At 43.0% G+C, this 23,477-nt stretch overlaps 1 protein-coding gene across 3 annotated transcripts in view; it reads right to left on the minus strand.

The window, feature by feature from the left end:
• The window catches only part of Epn2 (epsin 2), an 87,961-nt gene that overhangs the window by 63,797 nt on the left and 687 nt on the right, over nucleotides 1-23,477 (minus strand). For 2 of the 3 annotated variants that reach the window (XM_027922309.2, XM_071602969.1), the window contains exon 2: nucleotides 22,683-22,736. The exons of the other annotated variant lie outside the window; for it this stretch is intronic. The gene's annotated coding sequence lies outside the window, so the exon portion shown is untranslated. The remainder of the gene's footprint in view (nucleotides 1-22,682; nucleotides 22,737-23,477) is intronic. 3 annotated transcript variants of the gene reach the window in all.

Below are 23,477 nucleotides of genomic sequence, written 5' to 3' on the forward strand. Positions count from 1 at the left end.
AATGTAGCTGGAGGTGCTGGCAAAACAGACAAGGAGAATGAAGACAGCTGGCACCTAAGAGGTGCAGGAGGGGAAATGGGGCCAGCATGTTTATCCAGGTGGATCATGTTGAGGGCCAGGGGAGGGAGCATAGGAAACCTGGGACAAGGAAACAAATCAGGAAAGAGTGAGTGATAGCAAAGCCCAAGAAGGGACAGGAACAAGGTGGACACAGGAGATCCATTCATGGCCAGGGAAGCAGAAGGCAAGAGGATCACCGCTTTTTGCACCTGTGCAGAGTAGTGCAAGGCTCCGGAGGACCATGCCTTCTCCTACTAATGAACACCAAGAATGGTTCAGATGCCATTGTACACATCTCTGCGTCATGCAAGTCTCAGAAGGAAACTGAACCCACCACCCCTGACTACTATGCAGCCCATCCACCCATTTCCTATCCCTCTAGGGGGCCCAGGATCCACCATCTGCTGTCCAGCTGACAGAGTCAGAAGCCTTGGAGCTAGCCTGAACTTCTGGCTCTCCATCCACACTCCCTCCTTCCTTCCACAACCTGTGAACTGCAGGCTCCTGGGGGACAGCGTCCCCGTCCCCGACTATCTCCTCACCGCTACATGCTGGGCCTAGCACAATGCCTGGCACACATCTGCTATAGGAATGAATGACTCTGCAGTGCCCAAAGCCCCTACCTCCTCACTTTACTCTCCCTCCTCTGAGCTCTCTGAGCCTCCACACCTTCACCAAACCTCCAAAGCAAGGACCCTTCAAGTGCCCACACTAAATATAAGACATGTGCTATCAACACTGTTATAGCCCTAAAAAAACAAATCAGTGGAAAGATCACAGGTCTGCCCACCACCACTTTTTTAGTCACCTCCATGAACCTCAGTGTCCTCATCCGTAAAGTAGGAATGGCAGCCTGTGAGCATCATCAAGATAAAGGACCAGAGAGAGCTGTAGGAAATAAGGCTAAATGTTTTTACTTCTGCTATAGGGGTTCCCATGTGCCCCCACAGGTTTTTGATTGGTCTCTTACATCCCACTAGTCCCTTGACCACACAGCTTTACAAGAAAAACAAAACAGAGCAAGCTGACATGGAATAGGAGAGGAATCTTTAGTCTATTTCACACTAAATTTAACAAGCATAAACAAACAGAAGTTTGCATACCATATAATTTTTTTAATTCTTAAAAGATTAGAAGTATGCTGCCAAATGTCAAAACACAAAAACCAAAAGGAAATGAAAGTTGTTATTTTCCTTCTGGTTTTATCTCCATTAGCCAAATGCTTTTATTCAATCAGTGTTTTCACTGCCATTGACCTGCTTTGTTTGGAAAATAATAATTGAGGGGTGCATTTCCAACACTGACAACTGAGTACATCATGGGGATCTGCCCAGTTGTTCCCATGCCCAGAAAATGTTCTCCTTTAGAAACTTCTTGTGCTGAGAGATTGAGGAAGAACTGTTCATTTGCCCTTGAAATATGCACTGGCCACATGGCTGCCACCAACACAACACCCCACCCCACCTCAGGCACCTCCAGCTGTCCCCTCCTCCTTCGGCCACCAAGGAGATAACCAGGCCAAAAGAACCAGACTGTCCAGGCCTAGTCATGCAGTGCCCAAAGGCTCCACTGTGGCTGGTGAAATATACCAAGATTAGAGCTGTAATCCTCTGAGTGGTCAGCACTGGCCCAGGTGGCTCACAGCATCAGTCTTGCTATAGTTCTGTTGGTGAAGCATTTTATAAGTGAAGAGAGAAGAGACAAACTACAGAGCTAGGATGAGGTTCTGGGCTCCACTAAGTCACATGGCCTCCAATAAAAATGCAAAATGGCCCAACCCTCAACCTCAGTCCAGTATAGTATTACTTCCATGTGGCTGCCCTTCTCTGCTCCCAGATCATCATACTCACCTAGGATGAACCTTGGCAGATATAAAGTCTTCTCACCAAGCAGCTTTCAAGGTCAGTCAACCCATGTAATATCTGTCCTGGAACCCCAATTTTACTAATGAACCTTTTTCAGAGTGACCTGTGTACACAGAACAAGTCATTCTGGGCCTGGAAATGTCCCTTCTCTTCTAGAATATTAGTTCTCTTTCTTTTTGGGGGAGTGTCTGTGTGTGTGTGTATACATATATATATTTTTAGTGGTAGGTGGACACAATGCCTTTTTATTTATTTATTTATTTTTTATGCTGAGGATCAAACCCAGTGCTTCACCAGCGCTAGGTAAGGACCCTACCCAAGCCACAACCCCAGCCCCAAGTATAAGTTCTTTTTTTTTTTAGTTGTAGATGGACACAATATCTTTATTTTTATTTATTTATTTTGATGTGGTGCTGAGGTTCAAACTCGGGGCCTCACATATGGGAGGCGTGTGCTCTACCACTGAGCTACAGCCCCAGCCTGTATTAGTTCTCTTCACCATGAATTTCCAGCTCACTTCCTTTAGGGCCATCAACAGTTTTCCCAACCCCTCTGAAGTCAGTCATGGCACTGGACTAGACAATAAGATGAGAGAGAAGTAAGGTGTGTCATTCTCTATCAAACATAAAAGGCAAGGTGCCATTCTCCACATTCCCTTCCCACCATGGAGGTGACAGTGGATGCCTGTGTCAACATGGGGCTTCCTCATCTGGCCAGAGAAAGGAAGGCACAACCACACACAGACTTGTTCACCATGTACATAAACAACTATACAACTCACAATAGCCAGAATGGAGACAACTTTGTCTACCCACAGAGGAATGAATAAACAAAAGTGGTCTAGCCTTATGGTGGATTACTATTTAGCTTTAAGAAAGGAATGAAGTCCTGACACCTGCTACAACATGGATGAACGCTGAAATGTGATGCTGAGTAGAAGAAGTCAAACCTGAAAGGCCACATATTATGAGTCTACTTACATGGAACATTCAGAAAAGACAAATCCACAGGAACACAAAGTAGCCTGACAGTTGCCAAGAGACAGGGAGAGGTGGAAGGAAGAATGACTGCTTACGAGATACAAGGTTTCTTTTTTGGAGTGATGAAATATTCTACAATAAAATTATGCTAATGGTTGCACAACTCTATACTAAAACCACTGAACCATTTACACTACTAAATACCATTTGCACGCTTCAAATGGGTGAACTTTATTGCATGAAACATAAATCATGTACCAATAAAACACTTAACCAAAAAAAGAAAAAACAGAATGAAAGAAGCTTACATCTCCATCATCATAGAGCAAAGTATCCTAAACACACGGCACCAGGGAGAAATGATCCATACTGTGCCAGGCCACTAGTTAGTTTGCTTGTTTCACATATTGGAGATTAAACACAGGAGTGCCCTACAACTGAGTAACAGCCCCAGTTTTTTTTTTATTTTTTTGATTTTGTGACAGGGTCTCACTAAATTGCTGAGGCTGGCCTCAAACTTGTGATCCTGAATTTGTGATCCTCCTGCCTCAGCCTCCACAGTGGCTGGAATTAGTCATGCACCACCATGTCCCACAACTAGAAACTGATATTCTTTCTCTCAGGGTTATGAAATCCAGCCAGACCTGACTCAAGCATGCCTATACTATCATATGTTCATATTCAAAATGAGCCTGTAGCTGATTAACATAAATTTCTGGAAGGAAGCCAAGACTGTGGTTCTGTCCCAATAGGAACCAACTAGGCTCTGTCCCAAAGCCATGGTCTGATTTAAACCCAAGGAGATGGGGAGGAAGGTATTACAAAAAGAATTTTGGCTCAAGCCCGAAAAAATATTTACAACTCATAATACAATGAACCAACCTTCCAAAATTATAAAGAGAACCCAAGAGAAAAATGGGAACAGAGCTGTTCACAAAAAAATATAAATGGTCCTTAAACACATGACAGCATGATCAGTTCACACTTAAGAAAATGCAAATTAAAATTATATTGAGATACTATTTACCTGTCAGATTAGCAGGAATCCAAACATTTGAGTACACCTGCTGTTAGCAAGACTGTGGGGAGACAGTCATCTACATTGCTGGTAAGAGGGCAACATGGAGCACTATGGAGGGGAAAATCTGCCAAAATGACAAACTGTCTTCCCTCTGACTCTTTAATGTCCCTGTGGAACACCTGTACACATGAGAAATGACTGTACATGGGAAGACAATGCACTGCAGGTATGTCATGAAACAGCATGCTGAAAATGACCCGGACACCTTTATTTATTTATATTAACTTTTTAAAAATTTCAAAAAGAAACAACTTCATGATATTATATTGAAGAGAATGACAATGATCCTTCATATTCTGATGAGAAAATCTGTAGTATACAGAGAAAATATTTAAAAAAAACATAGAAGTGTATGCACTATATATAGGTGAGCCTGTATTTTATTTATTAAATAAAAGCTATCTTATGTTTGCATTTGTATTAGCAAAGAAACACTGGAAGGATATTCAAACTGCAAAGATGATTATTAAGAAGAAAGGGAGACAGAGCAGACAAGATCAAGAGTGAAGGGCAAGGGGGGGCTGGGTTATGACTCAGTGGTAGAGCACTTGCCTAGCATGCGTGAGGCACTGGGTGCGATCCTCAGCACCACATTAAAATAAAGGTATTGTGTTCACCTATAACCAAAATATATGTGTGTGTGTGTGTGTACACACACACACACATAAAGGTGAAGGGCAATATTTTCCAATGTAAATTTTAAGATCCTTTCATTTTACTTAATTTTTTGATTTATTAGAGATTGAACCCAGGGGTGCTCTACCACTGAGCTACCTCCCCAGATCCTTCCCTCGCCTCTTTTTTTTTTTTATATGTATTTTTTAGTTGGACACAAAACCTTTGTTTTATTTATTTATTTTTATGTGGTGCTGAGGATCAAACCCAGGGCCTCGCACGCGCTAGGCAAGTGCTCTACCACTTAGCCACAACCCCAGCACTCCCCTCCTCTTTTTTTTTTTTAATACATTTATTTTATTTGTGTATTTTTATGTGGTGCCGGGGATCGAACTCAGGGCCTCATGCATGCTAGGCAAGCACTCTGCCCTCTGAGCCACAACCCTGGCCTCCCCCCCCTCCTCTTTTTTAAAAAATTTTTTTGTAGTTGTAAATGGACAGGATGCCTTCATTTGTTTATTTTTATGTGGTGCTAGGAAGAGAACCCAGTGCCTCACACATGAGAGGCAAGTGCTCTGCCACTGAGCTACAGCCCCAGCCCACTCCCCTGTTTTTTTGAAACAGGGTCTCATTAAGTTGTCCAGACTGGTCTTGAACTTTCCATCCTCCTGTCTCAGCCACCCAAGGAGCTGAGGTTATGGATATGCGTACCAAGCCTAATATCTTGCCTATTCAAATGAGCTTTTCATCTTTAAAAAAAAAATCAATCCTTACAGTATATATATATATATTTATTTATATATATGTATATATATTATATATTTATATTTATATATTATAAATATACATATTTATATATAAATACATAAATATAAATATTTATATTTATATCTATTCCAAAATCACGAAAGCCTTTTTGGCCAACAGCAGCCCACGAGTGAACACCAGCCAAAGCCCACCTGTATCCTTCTGTATTCACCTGTGTGACAGCCAAGAAACCAACCACTGTCAACCAGAAGAGAAAGACCCCAGGTTTTCCTGCAGCTGTCCCTTTCTTTCTAGGACTCCCCTCCATGTTTCCCATCTCAGTGACTTCCCCCACTATCAACATCCACATCCAACCTACCATCCACTCTGATATGAGCTTTTCCTCTCCCATGGGCCACCCAGTGTGGCCCTGAGCAAGTCTGTGCCTCCACCATAAGGTGGCAAGGTCAAGCCAGGCAATAAAGCCCTCCAAGAAGCCACTCATGCAGCAGTCCCTTCCCCAGCACCAGTCCTGCCAGGCTCTGGGCATGATGCTGGAGGATGCAGATTCATGAGACACAGCCTATATCTGAAGAGCTCAAGTGACACCACACACAGCAAGTGAAACAGATGATAACAAGGACATGGGACAGCAGCTGGCCAGCATTTGTGTGGAGCATTTGAGGAGCCCAACAATGTAGGTGAGCCATGGGCAAAGCACATTCCAAACAAAATAGGTGGCTCAGGACATGGCTTGGCTGGGGAAAAAGTGAAAAGAAAAAGGCAGCAAGAGGTAAAGCTGAAAGGGAAGAGAGATCAAATCAGAATAAGCCCTGAATGCCTATGACAGAGGACTTGGGCCTTTCCCCTGGGTATGCAGGGATGAGGGGTCACCATTCCATGATTTTCCCACCCCTCTGACTCAGTTTTTCCCCCAGAGCCTTGCAAACCTGGCCTTCATTAAATCAGGTAATAAGAAAAGTGCAGAAGAGGAAAAACAAAAGCTGTAAAGATAAAAGGCTTTGGTTGGCCCTTGGAATGAGATTTTCTGGAACTTTCTCTCTGAAATGACCCAAGGCTCCAAGATACCAGATCAGCCAGTAACTACTTTTCACATTCAACAAAAACAACAGCAAAACTGTATTTCCACATCATCCACCAGAAGGAGAAAACCTCAGACCAACCAATTCCAAATTGTATTTCCATGGGCCTCACAAAAAGGGCAGTTTTTAAAATCTCAAATTTCTAAGAGCTTGATTCACTAGCCAGTGTGTTACAGATTGTTTTTCTTTTAAGATAGACAACATTTTTCCCACTCCTTTCCAAGTTTTAAACTGATTTTCTTCTAATTTAATAATAAAAAAAAAAGGTCAAGCATGGTGGTACACGTCTACAATCTCAGAAAAAATCAGAAATTTAAAACCAATCTTAGCAACTCAATGAGACCCCTCAACTCAAAATAAAAAATAAAAAGGGCTGGAGATGTAGCTCAGTGGTAGAATGCCCCTTCCCTTTCCTTCCATGGTGCTGGGGTCAGAATCCAGTGACTCACATGCTTTAGCAAATACTCTACCACTGAGCTATACCCCCAGCCTTGTAAAAAAAAAAAATTCTTAAATCTCCACCAGTTGGTCATGTAATGTGGCATATAAATAAATGCACACTTGTGCTAAACACAAAGCACACAGAAGAGCTTGCTGCCACCCTCCTGGTGGCCACAGCCTTTTGGAAAGATTCATATCTTCTAATGGGATTGGCTCTGTGACTCATTGGCAAGGTAGGCCTGACCCCTTTGGGCAGTGCACCTACCCTTTCCAATATGGAAGACCTGCTTGCAGGGACTCTCAATCTGTTCAACTACCCACATACAGTGTCAATGCCAAGGGCCCCAAAAGAAAATTTCTAGATGAGAGCATATCACAGGTCTCTCTGATGTGACCTGGTTGACTAAGGTTCTGCTCCTGCTCTCTGGGTTGCCTCAGACTTATCTGTTGAGCCCCAAGCAAACACATTTTCTGAGAAACTAGCCTGTTTTCTCTTCTGCAGGCTCCTGAACAGTGAGACAATAAACTGTGTGGAAAGAACATGCTGATCCATCATCAACATCTCATCATCAATCCAATCCAACCTTAACAAAGTGAAAATATATTGCCAGAAACCAGATAGCTGTCAGCTGGAATGCTGCCCTTATCTAGGAATGGAAGGTCTTCAGAGACATAGACCACAGCCTGTTGGTATTGAGAAGGATGTGGGAAGGACTATTCATTCTTTTATATCAAATATGGGTAAACTGAGGCCCAGAGAACATTAAATGACTTTGACCAAGGAGTTGGTCTGCCCCATTCTGAAAGCCTTCAAAGTGCAGACAGTGCTGGCACTTTTTTGGTTCCACTGTCCAGCCCTGAAATCATCTTCTCCACCAGACAGGCTCTTCCTCCACACTCCCTGTCTCTGCACAGTACCAACACCCACCCAGGTCAGTGTTTATTCCTCCACCCTCCCCCACCTGCATGCAGGTACTTATCAAACTCTCTCAGTCCAGCAAAGCCTCACCCCTACTAGACAGCTTCCCCCAGGCCTCCTGAAGAAGAATGCAGATCCCCCAGCACCTGGAGCATGGGAGGTGGGGAGCAATAGCTTCCTTGGAAAGAACACAAATCACAAAAGATGACAGACCTCTCCCAGCATGGCCATTCAAGGGAAACTCTGAGCCTTGCCATGACAGTTAAACAGATCACAAGACCTCGGGGTAGTAAAAAACAAACACCAATAATGTAAAGGAAATAAACCAAAATAGCAATAGTAATTACAGTGATAAGATCAAGTTGTAGTTTAGTCCTTTCTACTTACATGTACTTCTAAATTTTCTGGTGACCATCACTGGGCTCAAAGAATGATACCCCAAAATATAGCACTTTGGCATGCTGGGTACTTTGAACCAAAAGACAATGGAAAGCCTCAGAACCAAAATCTCTCTGACCTTTTCCTATCTTCCTGTCATCCCTCTTTTTCCCCCAGAATGAGTTATGGAAATCAGGATTCCTCTTCCCCAAGTCAGGTTGCAGAAACTAGAGAGCCTTTTTCCCCAAAGCCAACCATAAAAACTAGAAAGATTAGCCTCCTCCCCAGTGAACACATCCCTCTGTCTAGTGATTATAAGATGCTGGCCATAAAGAATTATCTGGCCAGAAATAATGGCACACACCTGTAATCCCAGCAACTCAGAAGGCTGAAACAGAGAACCACAAGTTCTAGGCCAGCCTGCGCAACTTAGCAGAATCAAAATTTAAAAAAAATTAAAAAATTTTAAAAAGCAGGGGTACTTGAGGATGCAGCTCAGGGATAGAGTGCCCTTACATTCAATTCCTTGTGGTAGATGGGGGGAGAGAAATTCTCTGACCTATTTTGTCCAGTAATAGATCACAACACCCTTATTCCAAAGGTCTCATCCCAAACGTGAAGGAAAGAATACTACAACTGAGAGGACAAGAATAATCTGAATCTTGTCAGGTTTCCCAGCTCAATCTATTACTATTGGGATCTACCCTTTTTGTCCAATCACATTTCTCATAGCTGTTTCTGCTTCACAGAACCTATGCATGAAATAGACATTTTCCCCATTTCCCCCCGGTCATTATGAAGGCTCCCTTGTCACTTAAAACACTGATTATAGAAAGGAGTTGTTTTTCTCTTGTAAGCCTGTCTTTTGTTATGGCATGACAGTAGTGACCCTTATGATAAGGAGGGAAGCTAAAGCTCCTCCCTGCCTCTCCACCATTAAAACAGATATCCTTAACAATCTCAGGGCATTTTGCACAAAAAAAAATGAAATCTGCCTAGAAATACTATACTGCATATCATCTATTTTAGTACAGCTGACTTTAACTAGTCTTTAGAAACTAGTGATTATAAGATGGTGGGGAAGAAATAAAGTTAGCAAGATGTTTCTTCAAAGGCAAAAGAACTAAATGAAAATGGAGATTGGAGGAGAGAGGAATTAGGGACTTAGTTTGTTTAAAGAACACCTACTCAATACTTTGCAATCAGGTTACATAGTAATTTGTTGTGCTACCTGCCTTTTTTTAATACTGATAAAATACATTCTTTTAAATGAACAAAGAAAAAACACATTATTTCATAATTTCTTATTTTTCTTTAAAAGAGGGATAACAGGATTTTTTTCTTCCTTTTTTAAAGCATAGGAGGAATTAGATTAGATGCAAAGACCGTGTTTTAAATGTTCTCTTTAAAAGGTCTTCTTTATAATTACAACCTATACTAAATGATATAAAGCATAAATTAGGCTCCAAGCAAGGGAAGTGGGTCCTGAATGGCCCAAAAGATCTTGTTTAAAAAGCCATACCACTGGAAGACAGGCCCAAAGGCTTTGGAGCTGAATCTCAAGAATTGCTCCTACCCAATATGCTGTGAGCTGAGCCTCCAGCAGTTATAGACAAGGAGAAGAGTATCTCAGCATTGTCCTGCAGTGCCATAGGCAGGACACCACTGGAAATTATATAATCCTCTTTATTCAGCATCTCTGAGGCTCAGACTACTATCCTTTGATTTGGCTATTCTCCCAGACTCCACCCTTTTCAAAATAACCTAAAAGGAACAGTTCAAAACAAGGCCAGATGAGTGAACTTTGAGAACTTTGGAAGCATACTTATACTCAGCCCCCATTCTAGAATGATCAAAACAGGAGGAGGTAGGGACCAAGCATTAGTCATTGATGCTTAAAAAAAAAAAAAAAACTCCCCAGGTCATGCTGATTAAAATACAACCATAGTTGGCAATCACTGGCTTAAAGAAATTCAGAGAACATAAGCAAGAGTAAATGAAGAACCCAAGCAACAGGGAAGTGGGGAAAAGACAAAAGTTGGGCCAGAAAGCCAAACTGCAGGTCACACTACAGCTGGAATAAATAAATGACTGGTTCGGAGTTGAGGTTCCTGGTATTTAAAGTGAAAAGGATTCACTTTGTCTACAACGGATAAACCAGATTCAAGAGATTTCCCTTGTCTGGGACCATAGATGAATGCTCCCTCAGGCCCTCCAAAAAGAGAACATACAGCATGGTATAGCAGAGTATGCCCCACCCCAGTTCCATAACTATAACTACCAAAGTTGTGGCATGGGCCACTTTTACCATGTCTCTCAAAATATAGATGGTTCCACAAAACCAGCCTTGAGAAGGGTATCCACCTGTCAGCATCCAGCTACTATTAACAGCTGCCCACTAACTCTCCTGAAATCAATGCCCTGAATAGAAAACACCAAACCCAGTTCTGTTCCATGACGGTAACAATCCCTCCTGGACTCCGGTATGTAATGAAAACTCAAAACTTCAGGCAGACAATGACTATTTTACTGCAGTGCCTGTTAGATGACTAACAGCACTGACTCCATATCCAGGAAAACAAGCTCTTCTATCAATGGCTCTTCTGAAAACACAAATCTATTCCCATAACTCAGGAGGAAGGCAAAGTCCCAGAGACTGACAAGCATTTCCTCTACACCACTGCCCATGAGGGCCACTGTCCACCCTCACACCTGCAGCTATGGCTGCTCAAGTCACCAAGAAGGGTAGGACTTGTGCATCAGACAAGCAGGCCTAATGGTCACCAAATTAAACAACAAAAAGACAGAAGAGGCCTCTGAACCAGGCACATGCCTGTAATCCCAGCAGCTCAGGTGGCTGCAGCAGGAGGATTACAAGTTCAAAACCAGCCTCAGCAACTAAATGAGCTCCTGTCTCACAATAAAAAATAAAAAGGGCTGGGGACTTAGCTCAGTGGTTAAGCATTTCTGGGTTCAATTCCTAGTACCTTAAAAAAAAAAAAAGCCTGAGTCTCTTAGATACTGATGTTACATATCCAGGAGTGGACTTTTCTGTCACATACACTAAACTAGTTCTTTGTAAATGTGATTGCTTAAATAAATGGAAAACTGCTCTCCTGCCCTTTCACACATTACATTTTCTTTATGATCCACACCCCATCACCAATTTCAAAATAAGCAATGAATAGTTAAGTTAAAATAGCAACTATTCACAATAGCCACAGGTAAAAACAACCCAAATGACCACCAACAGATGGATTAAAAAAAAACTGTGGTCCATAAATAGAAATAAAATGATGATTACGTGGTAAAAGGTAACCAAGGGCTGGGGTTGTGGCTCAGTGGGAGAACGCTCTCCTAGCAGGTGCAAGGCTCTGGGTTTGATCCTCAGCACCACATAAAAATAAATAAAAATAAAGGTATTGTGTCTAACCACAACTAAAACAAAATATTAGGGGCTGGGGTTGTGGCTCAGTGGCAGAGCACTTGCCTGACACATGTGAGGCACTGGGTTTGATCCTCAGCACCACATAAAAATAAATACACAAAATAAAGATAACTAAAAATTTATCCGTGTATAACTAAAAATTTTTTTAAAAGCTCTACAATTTTTTTATATTTATTTTTTAGTTTTCGGTGGATACAACATCTTTATTTTATTTTTATGTGGTGCTAAGGATCGAACTCAGCGCCCTGCGCACGCCAGGCGAGCGTGCTACCGCTTGAGCCACATCCCCAGCCCATAACTAAAAATTTTTAAATAAATAAATAAATTATTTTAAAAGAGGAAACTAAAAGGCTACAATGAGATTCCATGTATATGAATGTCCAGATTAGACAAACCCATAGAGATAAAAAGTAGATTAGTTACCAGGGGTCGGGGAAGACTGAACTGGGGAATAACTAATGAATGTGGATTTTTTTTTAAGGGGGGAGTGATGAGAATTGGGGCAAGAAACCCTAAACTGTTGAAGCTGGCCAGACAAGAAAAGTGAAAAGCCAAAGAGTTTGGCTCACTCGATGCAGATCCCTCCACAGGAGATCATACAAAGGGTTCCTTATAACCAGAACCCTAGTTCATACCACCAAACAGCAGTTCTGAGAGTTTGGCTTGGAACTTCACACTGCAAACTAACCTGATACCCAGGCCTCTGAGATGCCTGCTGAAAATTCAACTATCAGCTGGGTCCAGGCAATGTCTAGAAAGGACATTGGATCTTTCAACAAAATATCTTTAACCCAGTGCAAACAGAGTTTACCTCCAGACTCAGGACTGAAAGAAGCAGAGACTCCTAGATGCAACAGGAAGTAGACAATGTACTTGCCATTTCACTTGGTTCTCCCTATCCCTCTAGTAGGACCAGACTTGCAGAGGAGCCAGACAGGGAGTCTCTACCTTGTTTTCTGTTGCATTCCCAGTGTCCAGGAGAGTGCATGCAGAGAGATGTTTAACTACATGCTTGTTATGTCATTCTTTTGATGGATTTGGCTCTAAAGTTAATTTAAAGACTTGCTTGTTATGTAAATCAATGGATGTGTAACTGATGTGATTCTGCAATCTGTATATGGGGTAAAAATGGGAGCTCATAACCCACTTGAATCAAATTGTGAAATATGATATATCAAGAACTATGTAATGTTTTGAACAGCCAACAATAAAAAATTAAAAAAAAAAAAAAAAAAGACTTGCTTGTTACAAACTCCAATGCAAGACAGAGCAGAAGGTACCAGAATGTACTAGAGTTGGATGCCAAAAAAGGAGAGAACCAGGAGACCAGGAGTCATGGCACAAACAATACTACCTAAAATAGCATCAGAAATGCTGTGGAGCATAAAGCCCTTGGTCAAGAGAGGAGATGGTATTGCCAGGCAGAGGCAGAAGAAGGGGCATCAGTAGGGATGAGATACTGGGGAAGAGAAGGAGGGCACAAAACAGGAAGGTGGAGAACTCAATTGTCCTGAACATGGGACCCTACCACAACTGAACTCTATAAGTTCCTTTATCCCCAGAGTGAAGACCAGAAAACTAAAGGAAATGAGTGGGCACCAGGAGGAGAGTTGGGGCCCACAGAGAACTAGCACACATATAGACCCATCTAGAAATGGCGCCAACACTGGCTCCAACCCACTGTTACCAGGCAACAGTGCAGCCCCCAGCTGCCAAGGGTTCTGATTTGTCTATGAAACCGCAAGTGTGGATAGCTATGCGAGATCTCCTGATTTTCATGTTGGCAAGTACAGTAGGCAAATGATGACCTCTCAAAGATGTCCACATCCTAATCCTGGAAGCTGAGGATATTTTAGGTTACAAGGCAAAGGAGGAACTAAGGTAGCAGACAGAATTACAAATTTCTAATCAGCTGACTTGAAAATAGGGAAAGTATCCTGGATAACCCAGTGGACCCAATGTAATCCCGAGAGAATTTCAAAGTGGAACTGGGAGACAGAAGAATCAGAGTGATGCCATGAGAAAGACAGGACAGTAAAAATGAGCTGTGAGGACAAAAGGGGCATAAACCAAGAAATACAGAAGGCCTAGAAGCTGGAAAAGGCAAGGAGATAGATTCTCCCCTAGAACCTCCAGAAGGAATACAGCCATTGATGACAGCATGATCTTAGCTTCCTCTACCCTATACAAAAGCATGTTACAGTAGCCATAGGAAATGAATATAGCACCCAGGGTTAATGTTTAAAAAGAGATACAGTACATACAGGCAAACAAGACACCTCTGTGGTCTAGATTCACCAAAAGACACCTTTTTTTCCAATCCAGACAGAGGAAAGTTAAGGGCTGGGACCATCTCCTCAGCACAAGCAGGAACAGTGGCTCTCTGACATGCTTTCCCTTATCTTTACCTTAGTCACAAAATTCTCCAGGGAGTTCTGGAAAACAGAGCTGTTTAACCACAGGAGTTTTAGTCCCAAGGGTCTGGTTCACTGAAGCACCAGCAAATCACAGAGGCGTCACCTGGCCCAGAGAAACTGGCCCCGAGGAGAGGGTGGGACAGGAACTTCTCTCAACTCCACCCTTCTCACTGCACAAGCACTGTTCAGGTCTTCTGAAAGAAGCCTCAGCACCTCCCTCCCAGCCACCCAAAGGGCACTCTGCTCATCCTGGCTCCCCAGTACCCTCAGCAAGGAGGCCACTTTGGCTGTTTTCAAACCATACAGAAACACTTTCCAAAGCTCTTTTGAGTTCCCCACTTTCATCAGAGCAGAGCTGCTCTGCTTAGGAGTCGGGTGGAGGACCTGCAACTCTGCCCGTTCACCACAAAATGACCGTGTGAAAACATGGCCCACAAGTCAAATCTCACCCAGCTCTCACCAGTCCTGCCTGAACAGCCTGGTCAGCCCACACCTGGGCCTCTGTCACATGTCCAGCCCTTTCTCCTCCTAAATCAGCCCAGGCTGGATAGCAGGCCTCCAGGTCTCTGCACCACACAACACCAATGACCTGGGTTCCTCTATTCTCATTTCAAATTTCTCCTCCACTTTTCCTTCAAGATTTCTTTTTTTGCGGGGGGAGGGCAGGGATGTATGAGGGATTGAACCCAGGGGAGCTTAACCACTGAGCAATATCCCCAGCCCTTTTCATTTTTTTAATTTTGAGACAGGTTCTTACTAAATTGCTTAGGGCCTTGTTAAATTGCTGAAACTGGCCTCGAATTTACAATGCTCCTGCCTCAGCCTCACAGTCCCTGGGATTACAGGCATGCACCACTGCGCATAGCTTTCCTTCAAGATTCAACTTCCAGATCATTTCCCCTGAAGCCTTCTCTGATTCCCAGACTCCATCCTTAGTGTCAGATACCAGTTCCTAAACTTCTCTACAAGCTAGGGATAATGTTACCTGTCCTACATCAGGAGACACCCTCTTACAGACCCAAAGCTATCTGAAGGCAGTATTTACATCTTATTCATTCACATATCCCAACCTGGTACACATAATATATATGTGCTCAATAAGCATAAAATAGTGAATAACCTGAATTGGACTATGAATGATTTTTTTCCCCAAAAATCCCATGCATGACCTTATTACATGTATTAAATGTACCAGGTAGAACCTCACTTCCAACCTTTATCTAGTAAAGTGAATCTATCTGAATTAAGAACTCTATAATAGGGCTGGGGATGTGGCTCAAGAGGTAGCGCGCTCGCCTGGCTATGCGTGCGGCCCGGGTTCGATCCTCAGCACCACATACAAACAAAGATGTTGTGTCTGCCAAAAACTAAAAAATAATGTTAAAATTCTCTCTCTTAAAAAAAAAAAAAGAACTCTATAATACAACCATCTTTAATAAAATTACCTTAAAGAAACACAGTTTTTTAATTTTACAAGCATTGCTTGCTACGGTCATTATAATTCAGGGTGTGGGAAGGAACCTGGCTGGCAAGCTTGAAGGAACAGATAAGAACCTGCTCTGCCTGCTCCATGCCTAGGGCTCAGGTAGAAAGGATTACCAAACAGGTGGCTCACAATCTCTCCTCCTGCTCGCTCTCTCTCTCTCTCTCTCTCTCTCTCTCTCTCTCTCTCTCTCGCCTTCTTTACACACCACTAAACTAACCCCCTCCTCCAAAGCTGGCTCAGAGTTGGCTCAAAGTCTGGGATTTGACTGCAAGTTCAAGGCCAGTCTCAGTAGTTTAAGGAGGCCCTAAGCAATTTAGTAAGAACCTGTCTCAAAATAAAAAAAATGAGGGCTGGGGTTGCAGCTCAGTAGTAGAGCGTTTGCCTAGCATGTGTGAGGCACTGCGGAAATAAACAAAATAAAGGTATTATGTCCATCTACAAGTAAATTTTTAAAAAATGAAAAGGGCTAGGGATATGGCTCAGTGGTTAAGCTCCCCTGGGTTCAATCCCTCAAAGTTGGCTCAAAGTCTGGCTCTAGCCAGATCCCACCTCCTTGGTGGCCTTCCCTCCTCCTTTCTGGACCCATCACAGTTACTCCAAGACAACTCAGAGCCCCAGCACCCACAACTCATTACTGCAAAAGCTTCCTCCTCTCTGGCTCCATTTACTCCCACATTCCAATCTCTGACATTCCCAGAGGCTCCCCTGAGCACACAGATCTGCTTCTCAACCCACACAGACCATTAGATTTGTCTGGGGCACTTCTAAAAATTACTGGCTCCACCTTGATTGGTCTGGGGTGGGGCTCCATGGGGCATTTTTAAAAAGCTTTCCAGGCCATGTGGTTTGCAGGTGAAATCAGAGATAAGATCTACAGGCTCCCAATGTGTCAAATCCAAATTTCCCAGCCTGCACTGAGGCCCTCACCTCTCCCCAAACAAAGCTGGATTCTGGCCTCCCTGCACACCCTATCTTGGAATCTGAATATAGCCAGACTCTCACTCAGGAAGTATTCCACTCCACTGGGCCTGCCAGAGGACCCTTCCTCAAACACTAGAGGTGGCACACACTCAAGAACTACCAAACTATCTACTGCCAACAAAACAAAACCCCCAAGGCTGCTGCCTCATCAGAGCTGGTGGCCATCTCAGTCAGTCTTCACTGCACTCAGAAGGCATACTACCAGGCAGAGCTGCTTCAGGAGCTTGCACACATGCAGGTGGATGGATAGAGAAACACACCACCACCTGCACCATGCGCAGGCTCACCTCAAGCTTTGCCTCCTGCTGTTCCTGGATCTGAAATGCCTTCCTATCTGACTCTTTCCCTTTCCTTGTCCTTCAAGACTCAACTTAAATCCTACCTTCTCCCTTACTCTTCCAGATTTTTTCTCCTTTCTTGGCCTCCTGACAAAGAATCAAACTCACAGCTCAACACATTGCTAGTTTCTGTCTCACAAATGTTAATTTTGTCTTCTCAATTAGACTAAGCTCCTAGTGGCCAGAAACATGGTTCTTCATTTACACCCAGCAATTTGACTCCAAAGGCCATGTATTACACTGACCTCAGATATCCTGCCCTATTGTCACAAAACTGTCTTTGAAATGCCTATACTTCTACGTCTCCTGGCTACCTCTTGTAAAGTAGTATAAAAATTCTTTCTCTGACATGGTTTCCCAAATTTTTGATCCAAAGTAGAGTCACTATATCCCAGGACAGCTCTGGTATCAAACAGGCACACAGGGAGGACCTGCTTTCAAGAAAAAAATGTGAATCGCATTTAGCTTGTCAGCATTCCTTTACTGCTATGACTGCTGGAGTGGGGGATGGGGCTATCATTTAACAGCAACATTCTGCTCACACTGATTTATTCACTTCAGAGTCCTAAAGAGTTTACAAAACAAACTAATCCAAATCTCCAGAGCCTCTCACAAGTGCAGGACAGGCACCAACATAAAGCTATTTACCATCCTTGGATCAAGAGCTGCAGGCAGTTTTCAAATCTTGGAAAAGTGCCCACACCACAGCCTCCTTAGGACACTGCTGAGAAAACTACCCACTGGCTAGAACACACGTGGTAACTACCTACCAAGGAAGGGGATTCTTTATATTTTTATTTACATGGAACTTTTTAAGCACACCAAGTTCTTCTGCATGAATTTGATCACCTTTTTAACAACAGCATTACCAAAGCATTATTTTAGTCCTTTGGTACCCATGTGTAATGTTTACAGAACCAGTGTACAGAGCTTCAGGCTTACCAAGAAAAAAGAAAAGTCCCCTTCCCTCAAACAGCAATTTAGACAATTATTTTAACACAGCTTTGCAAACACAAAACCCTTACCAGCCCACACAGAGTTCCTCCCAGTCAACCCAGCTGGATTACCCCCAGGTCCCTGTTGCACACATCCAGGCTGCTGAGCATCTCTGAATTTACTTCTGTGATCCTAGACAGGGAGGTGAGCTATTGTCATAGAAATGACTTCATAAAGCTCCAAAATGAGACAGGTATAGGACTGAATTCAGGTCCTGTGAGTCACTTGGGTAGGTGCACATGGCCAAACTCACCCCCTCGAAATCTCAGCAGGCTCACCTGTGAAATTCCTACTTATGAAGGCTGCTATGAGGGTGAAGTGAGATAATGGGAGCACAATACAGAGTGAAGGAGTGGAAATGATGTGGTTCTGAGTCTGACACAGGTAGGGCACTGATACTAACTGGAGCACTCAAAGGCTGTGTGGCCTCGGGCCACAAATGCAAAAAGAGAAACTTGATAGGCTTTACAGGACAGGCAGGGATAATTAAATCAGATACTGTGCATAAAAGGCATAACTAGGGCCTAGCACACAGAAGACATTAAAAAACCAACAGAGCTCACACGCATACCACCCCCAATGTTTGTTTTTGAAGGATAAGCTAACTACTACTAGGCAAAAGGTATATTTTTTCCCAAACTCTAAACATCAAAAAATATGAAATCAATCTGAATTGTTAGGAGGAGTGACTTTCCATTAAACACCAATAGCCCATCACTAATGGCCCCATGAGATTCTGCTCAGAAGCATCACCACCACCATTTTCCCCAACCTCTCTCCAAGCTGCATTTCTAAAAAGCCTCAATAGCGAACATCTTGCCAGATGTGTAGGTTTGATGAACCTGCTTTTCCAACAGAAAGGCTAACTGCCTTTTGGTAGGCCACCGACATTCCCTTCTTTAAGGAAAACGTTCCAACTAATGTACATAATGCTTAATAATGCCTGTGACCACAGTCCCAAGTTACAATCAAGAAATAACAAAGTGAAAACATCTCTCTGAGAACCCAAATTTCCTTTCCAAGTCACACCACCATCTTCAGAGTGAATATTTAGAAGCATTTCAGAAGTAGAAAAGTGTCATTTTGCATTTCCTCTGCACTACTAGTTGGTGCTAGACACCTAACGTGCCTGCTTCGTCAGTCCTCAGGCCAGAGTTCCCAAGTCTGATCCTTTCCAAGGATCAGAAGCACTTGGAAACTAGTTAAAAACACACACTCCAAGGCATCACATACTATATGGAAACACTGCAGTAGAGCCCAGCAATGTGTTGACCCAGCCAGCCTTTGGGTGATTCTGATGCACACTACAGTCTGAGAAACATAGCATGTCTATTCCATGAAGTGGTCATTGCCAGCCTCACTTTATAGATGAGGAAACCAAAGCTCAATGATCGAAGTGCCACAAGTCACCTAGCCAAGAGGCCCCCTAGTACCCATATCTGATTTCAAAGCCATCTCCCAAATTGGCCTTTGTAGACAAACTATGGGTGCCATTTGGTGCTCTCAGATACAAAACTGCCACGTTGTGACAATGACAATACCAAAAAGCAGTGGGAGCAAGAGGAAAGATGCAGTCTTGCACTTAGAAGCGATTAATTATAAATGACTTTAAATCTACACCATGCATTAGCCCTAGATGGCCAGCCATTCCCCAGGATGAGCCTATTTTTCCCTGTTCTATTGATCAACTGGGCTACATGAACAGGAGATAGGAGTCCCTTATATTTCAGCCCTCTGTGTGCCCAATTCCTTACACTGCTTTGAATAGAATTAAGTTACCTGTTCTGTGTCTAGAATAGGCTTAAAAGTGCTGCTATACACACTGCCTAGACCAGGACCAACAGGAAATGGAAACAGCTAAAGGCCTTTGCGCCCAGCAACAAAGCAGGCTCCAGTACCTGGAAGCACTGGGGATGAGTCACCCAAAGAATCCAATGCATATAGAGAACATTGTAACAATGCTGCAAATCTGGTTCAAAAAAGGAGGCTCCCCCCCCCAATCAAATTCTAATCTAGAGTCTGTCTGATAAAGTGGCCCATTAAATTACTGACATTCAAACTGCAGTGCTTTCATATATCCTAACGTTAGGAGAAAGCCAGAAATCTCATTCACAATTCCCAATCTTCTGAGAAAATATGATGGTGATTTCCAGATCACAGATTTACCCTATAATATAAATGAACAGTCATTATTCTATGGCAGTTTCTACAGGAACTACTAGAATAGAAGGGACCCAGGTCTGGGAATCATACAGACCTCATTTGAATCCTTGATTATGCCCAGCAGATCTTCCTACATTACTTAATCTTTCTGAGTCTCAGTTTTGCCACTCACAGATGGATGGTAATATCTATGCTAAATGCTGATGTGAAATCATAGGTAGTTTTTTTGTTTGTTTTGCTGTTGCTTTCTTTTAAAGGCTGCTGAAACAGCTTTGAAGACTTTTACAACGCAAGAAGACTTAATCACTTATCTGGAAATAAGTATGAGCAAACACATCCATAGATGAAAGCAATATTCAATACACACTTACTTTCACATACACTCATGTCAAAGTATTTGTTTTTCTAAATTTCTCTTTTAGACACCATGGAACAAGCTATTTAAGAAATAAAATTCTGCTGGGCACAGTGGCACATAAATGTCTGCAATCTCCACAACTCAGGAGTGAGGCAGAAGGATCACAAGTTTGAGGCCAGTCTCAGCAACTACTGTCTCAAAAAATAAAAATAAAAAGGGCTAGAGATATAGCTCAGCAGTACAGCACCCTGGGTTTTATCCTCAGTACCAAAAAAAGAAAAAGGAAAAAAAGAGAGAGAGAGAGAGAGAGAAAGAAAGAAAACTCCACAGACTATCAAAAAGCTTGTCAATTTTTAAAAACACAACAGATGGACATGGTCATTTCACGAATGCATCTGACAAAAACAAAATGTGAGAATTTCAATTATAACATCCTGCATTACTTGCAGTACATCTCTTCTTCCCTGAGACTGGGTTTCTCAATTGAGGGCACAGGTATAATAATATTCTTGAGTCCAACACACCTGTTCGAATGCCAGTCCTGTCACTGGCCATGTGATCTAGGGCACATGACTTAAGCCCACTGGGTCTCAGTTAACTCATCTGTAGAAGGGGAATGTGTGACTGATACATGACTGCTGGACCAACTGTAGTGGTTTATGCAAAAGCAAAACAACAGTGGAGCCTGCAGAAGGGATTAATAAAAATGTGTTTCCCTGCCCCAAGGACTACTTGTAACAGACTTTTACTAAGCACTTGCCATATGTCACAGGCTGATCCAGACCCTAGAGAAGTAAGGAAAGAAAGGGCAACCACTGGCTTCAAAGATGTCACAGTATCACAAATGCCTCAGACACAAAGGTGCAAAGTGCTCCAACACTATGTGGGGTGAGGAGTCTAGGAGAGCAGAGGAGAGAGACCCAAACACCAGTGGAGTTCACTGGCAAAGGCTTGACAGAGAGGTTTGTTTGAACTGAACGTATGAGTTAAAAGTTCAACAGACAAATGGGAGTAGAACTACAATTCCTCACATCCTCTCCAATCTCAAACCGCTAAATCCACGCTCTTTGACTTCCCCAAGGCTCAGGATCACCAGGTATTGATGGCACTAAATAATTATTCATACCCCATCAACATGAGAGAAAGGCTCTGGGAAGGAGTGAGAACAACTGCCAAAACACTTAGAAACATTTCTGGCGCATCCCAAAAGCATGACAATGACAATTCCATGGTTCTTCATGGAATTCACTCTCTTAGCACTTTAGTCCACAAAGAACTGAAAGTTACAAGTCCTCCTAATATATTTTCAAAAAAAAAACAAAAGACCCTTTAACTTCAGAAAAGCCAAAACATCAAAATAAATCAGTGTCCCAACAACTTTTCAACTACTTTTGCAGGAATCTTCATTCTTGGGAAATCCATGTCTCGTTATGAAAGAAAGTTACATAAGAGGCAACCATATTTCTACACTTTCTAAAGGATGGGTCACTTTTCAAGACTGCTAACCATGCTAGGTATTATCACATAAAAGTTTCACATTTCCTCACACCTCAAATGCTTGGTGGAAGAGAGTGCCCACAGAGCTACTCATCCCTCCAGCTCAGGGTTCAGGGAGGCAAAAAGCCTCAGGAGAGACAGGTACATCCCATAGGACTTGCTCTGGATCCAGGGACTTGTAGGATGCAGGCAGCCTGAATCATGCCTTAGAATAATTTATACTTTACCAAACTCTTCATAGATTGTAGTTGTTGTTGTTGTTCTGGGGATTAAACCCAGAGGCACTCTCTACCACTAGCTACATCCCCACCCCTTCTTAATTTTTTTATTTTGAGACAAGGTCTTGCTAAATTGCTGAGGCTGGCCTCAAACTTGTGATCCTTACTACCTCAGCCTCCCCAGTAGCAGGTGTACATCAATTTGCCCAGCTTACCAAACTTTTTAATAGCCAATGACCAGGCAGACTGATAAAGATAACCAGCCCACTTTTAAAATAAGGAAACAAACTTTGACAATGTCAAAGTAAAAATGCTGACAAGTAAAAGCTGACATCTAGTTGTATTTCACCAACACAATCATTTGTCCCAAACACAAGCAACTGTACAAGTACCATTCAGAAACAAATTGTAGTTCGTTTTGATGTTTATTTAAATACAGATGAAAACTTAATTATCAGTGCAAACTCAATCACTACTGTGCAGGATTCAGTATACGATTCTGTCAGTACCTATCATTCCATCTCTAGAACTACAAGATGCCAAATCTTCATTACATTATATAATGGAGGGGTGTAGATAATTAAAATTCACCTTTTTCAAACATTTCAATCCCCTCTTCCAATCTCTTCTTTCACAGGGTATTTTCTGCAAGTGGAAAGAAAGCATTCATACCTCTCTGTCTTTTCCTGCACATTTTCTTGTGTGAATGTTAAAAATAAAAGGCAGGCGGTGGGATGCGGGGGGGGGGGGGGGGGGGGGAGTCTAAACATCTCTAAAATTTTCTTAATTGTCATGAGGAGCTAGCTTCGAGCTCTGGCACTGACACAGCATCGCTGTGTGCCCTTGGGCAAATCACTGTATATCTGGGCCTCAGTTTCTTCTATCAGAAACCCAGTGAGGGTTTTTAAGCCCTCTCTTCTTTTAAAACACAGATTTCAAATGCGTCCCCAAGGCAGCACACAGTGAAGGGACCTGCCGGACTCAGTCACGGGTCACGGAATGAACTTTCACAGGCTCCGCTGGGGTATCTAGGGAGCTTAAGCTCCCCCCCTGCAAAGCCACTGGGCCAACTTCAGGTCGCAAACAAAAACCTGTTGGCATGGACTCCTCTAGGAAAGGCCTGCCTCTCCCAACGCACTGGACTCCTGCTCCCAGGGAGCCGCCCCAAGGGAAAAGAGATGGCTGGCCCCCACGCACCACCATTCACCCACCCTGATTAGCCGAGTAAGACCGCCGAGGCCAGGTCTCTGCCATCCCACGCGGAACAAAAGGCAGCTGGAGCTTGGCTCTGCCGCCCCCGTCCCCTCTGTGCTGTGCGAGTGGGGGCTGGGGTGGGGGAACCTAGTCCTCCGGGAAGGAAAGGGGGCCCCCCCGCTCCAGCCTGCA

This window comes from Marmota flaviventris, chromosome 17 (assembly GCF_047511675.1).
Source record: "Marmota flaviventris isolate mMarFla1 chromosome 17, mMarFla1.hap1, whole genome shotgun sequence".
NCBI classification, from domain to species: Eukaryota; Metazoa; Chordata; class Mammalia; order Rodentia; family Sciuridae; genus Marmota; species Marmota flaviventris.